The sequence below is a fragment of the Solanum tuberosum genome, unplaced genomic scaffold, assembly GCF_000226075.1.
Source record: "Solanum tuberosum cultivar DM 1-3 516 R44 unplaced genomic scaffold, SolTub_3.0 scf00132, whole genome shotgun sequence".
NCBI lineage: Eukaryota > Viridiplantae > Streptophyta > Magnoliopsida > Solanales > Solanaceae > Solanum > Solanum tuberosum.
Window position 1 is genome coordinate 878,175 of NW_006239055.1, and position 8,519 is coordinate 886,693.

An 8,519-nucleotide genomic window follows, 5' to 3' on the forward strand; every position below is an offset into this window, starting at 1 on the left:
CTTAGATCGATTCTCGATCTTCAGTTCAGCAGCATCAGTGGTGAGTCCTCATTCTTCGAGGACTAGTGGCATGTTTATCTTTTTCGCTTTTAGTCTTTAGTTTCAGTTTTGCTAGATCTAGTTGGGGCATGTCCCAACATTTCTAGTCAGTTTAGAGGCTTATTTCAGACATAGTTAGATTCAGCTTAGTATTATGAGTTTGATATTTCTTTTGTATTACTCTTTGATTTGATATATTCAGTTATAGTATATGGGTATTCCCCATCTTTTCAGATCTATTTATGATTTAGCTTCCGCATCAGTCTATTATCTTTAGTATGCTCATGATCATGCCAGCAGGGTTAGCTTGGGATCACTTGTGGTCCTAGGTCCCGTGTCTGCGTCTCGGGGGTAGCTCGGGGCGTGACAGTCTCAGATCCCCAAAGTTACCAACCACTTCTTTTTTGGGGATTAGTATTAGAATAGTATGAGTAATAAATCTTGGAAGTTTTTATCCATATAAAAAAACTCTTACCATGTTACTAATATCCACCTTTACAATGTCCCAACAAAAATGGAAAAAATGCCCAGAGAAACCATTTGGACCACTAGAACTATCTCCATTCATGGCAAGAACAACCTCTTCGATCGCCTCCTCTATTGGTATTCTTCTCATCTCTTCATTTTGTTCATCTGATATCACTCTAGGCATAATATCTAGCATTGAAAAATTAGGGGAATTATTATTTTCCATAAATTGCTCCTGGAAAACATTTACTGCCTCTTCTCCAATATTCTGAGTTGAAATAATTACATCTCTCTGCCTAGTCTTTATTTCTGAGATCTGCAACTTTATCCTCCTACCCTTGACATATGCATGGAAAAACTTTGTTTCTATTCCCATTCTAGAGGTTGCTAACCTAATAAAATATATGAGAGATGTGACTAACAACTTGACTTGATATTGTGTTCGCATAAAGTACTTAACGGGTACAAGCAAATCATATGAGAAAACTTGATGCTATTTGTTGGAAATGAAAAAACCAAATTATATTATTTGCAAAATATACTATGGAGGTTGAAGTAAAAAAATTAAGTTTCAACTAGTGAAAAAGTGAATTGATTTTACTATATCAAATACTTTATTTTGAGAAATCAATTTTCTAGTTTTGATTAATTGTGATTACACCAAATAATGGCAGAGTACAAAATCGTTATTAAAACGGTAAATTTAGACTCATGAGGCTAAAATACAATATTGGGAGATCATATTGATCACTAGTAAACCATCAATATTAATTGTGTTAAAACTTGTGATAATCTTGCAGATTCATAAACTAAGGTCTTAGCAACATATTGGATCTGAAGCACATTGAGGGGGATACAATTAAAGCTCATAAATTTATGAGTCATGTATGAGGAAACCCAACTTGGAGACTAGAGATCATATAACCAGGTTCAATGGGTAGAACAAATCACATGATGACTTGTTGTGAAATGCCCTAATATTAATTTTATTCAATCCCTATGATAGAAGTGCATTTATCCTATTATAACATCCCGGAAAACTAGTAGGTGAAACTAGAGCCTTACGAGTGAGTTGTTGAGTTTGATGTGGGGTTTTATGTTGTAAAATGATTTCCCGAGCTTAGGTTAAAGGGTTTAGGGGTTAAACGTCAAGGTACGATCCCCCAAGGACCAACCAATGGTCCTTAAGGGGGACCCTAAAGTCTAATCCCAAGAACCCAAAGTCTGCCAAAAAAGTTAGGACCTACGGATAAGACCTACTAGGCGTAGGTCCATCCACGCTCCGTAGCTCCAACTCGTGGGTCAAGACCTAGAAAAGTGAGCTGCAGACCCCTCACTCAAGACCTGCAGGACGGGGCGTGAGTGGACCCACGGTTTGTGGGTCACATCTGCACCTTTCTATCCAATCTCGGCCAAGACTTAGTTATTTTAGGAAATTCAAAATTAATTAGTTAATGAATGGGGACGGTTTATATTGTTTTATTTCACTTATTTAAGACATTTTAAACCATTAACCACCCCATTACACTTCATAATTCCCAAGACCCCCAAAACATAACTCAACTGTCTTCCAATATTTCTCTCTCTAGAACCTCTATTGAAGAAGAAGAAGAAGAAGAAGAAGAAGAAGAAGTCAAGGTCTAGGTCTAGGGATCAAGAACTCAACTTTTCCACTCAATTTTGTGAGGAATCTTCATAAGGTATGATAGATTTTCATCTCTGGGTAGCCTTCACTCATTGAGTCACTTCAAAACTTGATTTCAAAGCTTTCAATTTCCCCAAAAGCTAGGGTTTCAATCTAAGTCATGGGTTCTCTTTCAAAATGTTTTTAATGGATGATTTATGATGAATTATGATTGAATCGATGAAATTATTGTTGGTTTATGATGAATTCCCCCAGGAACCCATAAAGTCCCTAATTTTCCCAATTTGGATCTTAAGTGTGGGTATTGTTGTTTATTGGCTCAATTGAGTAAATAATGATTGGTTATTATGTAATTACATGATTTTAGTATGATTATACATGTATCCTTGATTAACCTAAGATTCTAGGGTGAAATTGGTATGGTCAAGTGTTATGCCATGAAAGAGACAAATTGAGGGTTTAGATGTGACCTTCTAAGATTGATGAACTTCTTTATGAATTGCCTTAGACTAGATGACCTAAATATGAATTTTTTATAAGTAAAGCTTGTAGACATGAATGAATTAGGTTAGGGCTTATATGATGGATCATGGTTGAGTAGTATTGAGATTGAGTTTACTTGATGTTATATGACTATAATTGGTTAAGAATGAAATATGTGGTTAGTTTACCTTGAGAGTTAGGTTTACATGATGACCATGCGAGGTATTGCTTGAGAGTAATGCTTGTAGTATGAAGATGGCTTCTAAGGCTTAAATGGTAAAAGATAAAATGAATGAGCTATGAATGTTGAGGCTTTAAGAAGGAAGCTATTATGCATGTTGAAATGTATATGGTATTATTGTGGAAGGACTTTACCCACATGACCTACAATATGAGTACATGAGCTTATGCATGCAATGAATGAACTACTTGAATTATGGTAATATCCATGTCTAATATAATGAATGCTAGATATGTTGATTTGATGTGATCTATGATCCTTGTATGCAAGATATGAGAATTATGCATGATTGTGATATTATGTACATGCTTTATGAACACTTTAAGAGTGAAGTGTCTATGATGATAATGTTGTGTTGTGTCATTGAAAGGACAATCACACACATACTCCATGTATGAGTATGATTATGATATGTATCTATGGTGTTACTTGAAAGGCTATTTCTCATATGCACCTTTACACATTACTATGCATGAAATGTACATGATCATGATAATCTTCTTGTGTTGAAACACATGATTATAATGTAAAAGTTTTCCTCACATATTGAAGATTCTAGGTTGAAAGTTAGTTTTCACCTAATTGAATTCATTATGAACATTCTAGGTTGAAAGTCAGCTCTCACCTAATAGAATCTAATCTAAAGACATGGACTGTGAAAGTACATTCTCACGCATGATCTATGAGCTATTTTATGAGTTGTGTTGGATGGAGGGTCTAGATACTCCTTCATGCATGTAAATCCTATTCAAGACTAAACATGTAATTTTTGGAAATAATGCTTAGCACCGAGTGAATATGAAAAATGAGGTAGTGGCCATCCCGTCAATACAATAGGCCGGGTTCTCTAAAGATAATCTTATGAGATGGAAGCTCCCCCGTCAATGCAATAAATTTGGGGTTTCTAGAAGCAATCTCCCTATTCCATCACTATATGCCCACATAGGTCTTTAGCTAGTGGATCCACCTAAAAGCTAATACATTTAATTCTACCTTAGGCAAGTAGGACATCTTTTTTTGGTGTGGGACATGACACCGGATTCCATGTAGCTCACATGGTCTATGTCGATTAAGGCTATTTTCCCTCTATGAACAAGAATAAGAACAAGAACATGAGTTATGTACTATGGTTCCTCAAGAGGTTCTACTTAGTATGAATGGGGGTATGGGACTTGATTCATGCATTGCACAAGTAGGCTTTGAGAGTGTGTGTGGTATGTTTCTCTTATGACATGATGATTATGAGTTAATGTATGCTTTATATGAACTATGAACATGAACATGAACTATACTTATGACTTCTTAATGAGCCTTACTTAGTGTGAGTGGGGTATGGGACTTCACTTATACATGCACAAGTAGACTTTGAAAGGGGTTAGGGTGTGATTTCCTTATGCTATGAAGATGTATGAAAGTATGCATGTATGGTATGGAGTGTTGCTAATAGTGACTTTCCTTGTTATAAGCTATGAATATGAATGTTTTCTTGTCTATGATTATTGACTATGGATGAGATCAAAGCATGATAAGTATGAGCATGGTGGCCTAAAAGTGATACTTAGTGTAGATAGGGTATGAGATTCTATCTATACATTGCACAAGTATAACCTAGGGTTACTTATGTGATGGTTCTATAATGATGAAATGAATTTGGTATTTAACTATGTGTGTGAACTATGTCTTGTGAAGATTGGGATATGCCTTATGTTTATGTTGGAGACTATGCTTGTCATTATGATGATATCATTTATGCTATGATGAATTGTGCATGAGTTGTCTTATGAGCTACATTCTCCAACTATTTCAAAGATGATGTTCAAAATTGGCATATAGCATGATTTCAACTAAAATGTCCCTTTTTTGCATGTTTTAAGAATTTTTATGCATGGCTTTCATACTTAGTACATTTTTGTGCTAACCCATATTTCTACATTTTTCTACAAAGTATAGGGTTTGGTGATATCGGCTGCCACCCTCATGGATAGGACCATAGTAGATCAAGAAAAAGAAGATTGGTGAGTCTTTATAGTATTCGAGGGCCTGACCAGTATGTCCTTTAAGTCTTTCTTTATGTTTTAGACTTTTGTAAGGGTTGTGTCCCTAAGATTGTATTCAAGTGTTATATATGGTTTGAGACATAGTGTTGTAGACTCACATTTGGTTTTTATAAGAGATTTCGATTGTAAAGAAAAGTTTTAAATTTCCGCACTTTTTCCTATGTTCTTATGTTATGATATGCTATGAGGCTTGTATGAGACTTTTCGGAGTCTTGTACACCGTGTCACATCTAGGGGATAGCGTTGGGTCATGACACCTATAATAATTTGTGGAGGTTGAGTCTTTGAACTCTTAATTAAATTTTGTATCTCATATGAATAGGGTGTCAAATTATAAGAGCGCCCTTGACAGATTTCACCTATGTGAATGTAAAAGTAGGTCGCTTTCTATGAGAATGGGCTAATTCTAAAACACACTCATGAAAATTTAAATAGCACAAGGTTGTAATGTGCTAACTATGAAAGTTTATGTCAACACCTTGATTATTGTATGTAAGTAGTGATGCTTTATTTCCCTTAATCAGTTATAGTTCAAGTCTGAGACCACTACAAACTCCAGAGTAAAAATTAATATTTTACTAAGTGAAGGTTCAATGCAGAGCACACCTTCATTATGCATAATAGTCTACCTTCAACTAAATTGTAAAGTACTCTTTTATCTAAATATTAAAATGAGTGGAGGATTGTTAGTGTGAAAATTTTAATATTATTTTATTATTAAATTGTCTCATACTTTAATTAGGTTTAATAGCATAATTAGGTTTAATAGCATATTCTGCCTTGGTCTATCAAATGTTACATGAACATTGGGGGAGTATTTGCTTCACAGAACGTGGTAATGGTCCTCTATAGCATTACTTCCCTATTGAAACCTTATTAGTCTGTAACACATTATTTCACTTTTTATTCTATTATTATACCTTATAACTCATGTAACTTTTAGGCCATTTATTTATCCAATTTACAACTCCATTATCTTCCTTTGCCGAAGATTTTCTCACCTATAAATAGTGTGGTCTTACTTTGTGTTGAGTACAACAAGATATATACAACTGAAATAATGTAAGAAAAGATAATAAGTTTATATTGTGCTTATATTGAGTTTGGTGTAGTGAAAAAGAGAGTTGAGAGAAAGAAAAATATTCTAAGTCTTCAACTAATTCACTATACAAAAGAGAGTAATTATGTGTTGAAGGAATGTGTTCTTTTGGTGGAGCTTTGAACTCTTCAACTAATTCACTATACAAAAGAGAGTAATTATGTGTTGAAGGAATGTGTTCTTTTGGTGGAGCTTTGAACTCTTCAACTAATTCAAAGTTGGTTGAGTTGTATAACGTTGTTGGGTTGTTGTATCTTGCAGGGAACAAGTCAAGAGATATACTGTTGGATTGGTGTAGATTATGCCACAGTAAACTTGAATCTCTTTAAAGAGAGCGAGTATCTACGCCTCAACCTGAATTTTGTTTTATTCATTTTTATCATTTTATTTTCAAGTGTAATTTAATATATTTTTGGTATAGCACACCAACATTAATATAACAAATTTACCGAAATAAATATACATTTTTTCAAATTATAAGAGTGACATAGAGAAAAATAAGAGTGGAAACCATAGCTTGAGCTAATTTTAAGTAGTCAAATGACAGAATGACCATTTTCAATAATTTGATGATAAACGGTCCATTTTTGGTTAATACAGAGATCAAACAGACATTCTGTCTAAATTTTTTTGAATGAGTTCAGGGGTGGGTAATAAGACCTTAGTTTAGTTAAGATGTGTCTCTGGGATTTCGGTCATAGTATAGGGGTACTTGTGTCTTATCCCCAAATTATACAAACGAGGTCGCTCATAGCAGCTTAAACTATAGTTACAACCTGTAAATATGCAAACTGTAGCTAAGAAACCTAATTAAGTTCATTATAGTGACTATTTGAGAAATTTCCTCTAGAGATTATGGTGACTTTGACTGCCCACATAGTGTTTATACTTTCCTAAATGCATGGTGGTCTCTACGACCCAAACAGACTTGTGTGCTACCTGTTTATTAAGTTTCTAGGTGTAGCAATGCAACTTGAGCTTCTTAATTCCAACTTAGAAGAAACATATCCACAAGGATCTGAAATAGCTGTCTCAAGAGAATAAAGAGATATTGATAGACTTTAACACTGAAGAAAGTAGGGACTATTCCTACCTTGTTGATATTTTAGATGAGGTGAACTTGTGTGGCATGAGCTTAACAATACTTGACTATAATATCTGGATTCTGGAATTCTTCTGACTGTCCAGTCAATTCACTACATAAAAAATGATTTTAATCGGCATTTAATTAACGACAATAGCTCAATTGCCGCTAAATATGAATTTTTAGTAGCAATTAACACTCTTTGTATATGTCCCTAAAGCCTTAGCAACAATGGATCTAATAATACTTAACTAATGCAGGTAAACACTTTAGCACTCTTTATCATACACATGCAACATACTTATTTATCTTTTGGGAGATCAAGTGGGTAAAATGATTTGTTTTTGCATAGATTGATAGTCTCACATATAGTAACATTGACAGTTCAAATAGCCAATCTCAATAAATATAGATATATTACAATAGACTTCTCAGTTTACAAAAAAGCTTTTCCTTCAAAGCACAAAACTATTTCTTTCCTTCTGTAATCCCCCATCATACACGATGTGCCAAGGTTCCACTGCTTAGCTTTCTTTACAAAATTAGTTTGATATGTTGCAATTGGTTAAAACGATAGGGGTCAAAGGTTATTGATGAGAAAAGACAACTGAAATGTGCGGAGATGATCTTGGAAGTCTTAGGAACTCCTGTGTCATTTCAGCATGATCTGGAAACGCATCACTCCCTAAGAATGATGCAGCAATGACAAACTTTTCTAGCACGATCGCATGTTTGAGCAAATATTTTACCAATGGCAGCACAAACTTATTTTCACTTAGTTGCCCCTAAGGTTATCGATCTTGACAGTCTTCAGATGTGGAAATGAGCCGTTACAACTATGTGTCTCAAACCTCCGGATTTGTTTATCCTCGTTTGTGTACCTTAACAGCAGGTCCTGTAGGAAAGAAACCGCCATGTTAACCAGTTACTCTCCTTGGATGAAAACTGGAAGCCAAAGAGTTGATTGTGGATACAATAAAAAGGTCATGAATTTTTAAATTGAAGGAACATCTAAAGTGCTTAGCAAATGTTACATACAATGTAGTACATGCAAACAACAACAAAAATGGTTCAAATCTTCATCAAATCTGATCATTTACCCCCCTCGCATGTGTAATGACCCTGAAAACGAACTAGTGAAACTAGAGCCTCACATGTGAGTTTGGAGTTGAGAACTTGATGAAATGATGAGAAATGACCGTGACGTCCGGAAACTAGTCATTTGAACTAGTGAGTTGTAAGGGTCAACTTTAAATGGTCATATCTCTTAGCTCAAAATGAATTAGGTGGGCCATTACCTATCCTATGAAAGGTCTTTGAGTCCTCTTTCCAACGCCACCGAGTTTGCCCAATTCCGACCTCGGAGTAAAAAGTTATGCCCGAAATATGAAGCACTGGCAGGC

The 8,519-nt window shown here is 34.9% G+C and overlaps 1 long non-coding RNA gene across 1 annotated transcript in view; it reads right to left on the bottom strand.

Annotated features, from left to right (window-relative positions):
* Nucleotides 1–7,483: 7,483 nt before the first annotated feature.
* Nucleotides 7,484–8,519, bottom strand: part of LOC102598515 (uncharacterized) — a 6,872-nt gene continuing 5,836 nt past the window's right edge. The window contains exon 3 of the long non-coding RNA XR_001473906.1: nucleotides 7,484–8,011. This is a non-coding gene — a long non-coding RNA (uncharacterized lncRNA). The remainder of the gene's footprint in view (nucleotides 8,012–8,519) is intronic.